The sequence below is a fragment of the Galeopterus variegatus genome, unplaced genomic scaffold (assembly GCF_000696425.1).
Source record: "Galeopterus variegatus unplaced genomic scaffold, G_variegatus-3.0.2 Scaffold8780, whole genome shotgun sequence".
NCBI classification, from domain to species: Eukaryota; Metazoa; Chordata; class Mammalia; order Dermoptera; family Cynocephalidae; genus Galeopterus; species Galeopterus variegatus.
Window position 1 is genome coordinate 77683 of NW_007734891.1, and position 1960 is coordinate 79642.

Here is a 1960-nt window from a genome sequence, read left to right on the forward strand (position 1 = left end):
AAAAATAAAGCATGAAGAAAAAAAATAGCAAGACACTTTTCCACCTAGATTGTCAAAGAATAGAAGACTGACAATAACACAGTTGGGGAGAGGTAAAGGAATAAGCACCCACATGCACTACTAATTAATTAACGCAAGCTTACTGGAGGTCACCTTGGCAATGTCTATCAAATCTGTAAATGTGCATTACCTTTAACCCAGTAGTTCCATTTCTAGAAATACAACAGAAACCTTCACACAAGGCAAGGATACTAACCACACCACTGTTTGTGATGGCCAGACACTGGAAACAGCCTAAATGTCCAGGGGGGCTGGTTAAATAAAAGATGTGAACTGATAGGGCTGGCCAGTTAGCTCATTTGGTGAGAATGTGGGGCTGATAACACCAAGGTCAAGGGTTCAGATCCCCATACTGGCCAGCCACCAAAAAAAAAAGAAAAGAAAGATGGTGAACTGAGCAATGGAATATGGTGGGATTAAGATATACACATACCGAGGGCCGAGCCCGTGGCACACTCGGGAGAGTGCGGCACTGGGAGCGCAGTAGCGCTCCCGCCGTGGGTTCGGATCCTATATAGCGGGTTCAGATCCTATATAGGGGATGGCCGGCGCGCTCACTGGCTGAGCGCGGTGCGGCCGGTCTCAAAAAGGACAAAAAAAAAAAGATATATACATACCGACATGGAAATCCCTTCAAAGAAAGGAGAAAAAAAATCCAGAGCAATATGTAGAGTAGGACTTGTTTGTGTCTTCTTTGTCAAACAGCAATCACTATAGATATATACACCCACACCCAGAAAATGGGTGATGGTGCTTAAAGTTTTGGGCAAGCTCGAAACCTAGAGGTCACCCTTGACACGCTCCGTCATGTTAAAGCCTCTCTGTATTACATACTCAGTGTCTCTCTGATTTGTCCACTTCCTTCCACTTCCACCCCATTAGATTATCATCTCTTGACTGGGCTGCTAACTCTGTCACCCCTCCGATCTGTTCTTTTCCAAGCATCAGAGAAATCTTTTCAAGACACATGGCCGTTTACATCTGTCACTCCCCAGCTTGGAAGTGTACAGTGGCTCCCTACCGCTCCTCAGCAAAAAAGAACAAAATCTTTACTAGGGACCACGAGGCCTGGCCTTGCATGGTCCATCCCTGCCTACCTCTCAGCCTCCCCGCTGCCCCTCCACTCTCCCTTACTCTGACTCAACCAACTTTCTTAGAGGTCTTTGATCCGCCCTCCTCGAGGCCTATGAATCTGCTTGAAGGCTCTTCCCCCTGCCAACCTCCCCCATCTTGATAAACTTCGGCACACACATAAGGGACACTTCCTCAGGAACACTGTCCTTCAAGCCCAACCTAAATCAGGACCCCAGTATTTACTCTCCTAGCCCCCATGCACCTTTTCCTTCACAACCTATCAGAGTGTATAACTACATACCTGTGATCATTTGATTAATGCCTGTCTCCCCCACCAAAGTGCTCCCAAGGCACTTTGTGTGTTTTGTTCCCTGCTGTAGCCCCAGCACCCAGCACATGCAGGGGAAGATACTAGGGGAGGGGGTGACACAGGACTTTTATTTTTACTTTAAAAAAAGCACATCATGCAAAAGTATTTAAAGATAAATATGCATTGTTTTTGAGACATAATTCACATACAATAAAATTTGCCATTTTAAAGGATACAATTCAGCAGGTTTTAGTATATTCAGAGAGTTGTGCAACCACCACCACTATCTAATTTCAGAACAGTTTCATCACCCCCAAAAAAACCCCCTATTCATTAGCAGTCACACCCCATTCCTTCCTCCCCGCAGCCTCTGGCAACCACTAAGCTACTTTCTGTTCCTATGTGCCTTTTGGACAATTTCATATAAATGGAATCATACAGTATGTGACTTTTAAGTCGGCTCCTTTCACTTAGCATGACATCTTCAAGGTTCACCCATTTTATAGTATGTATCAG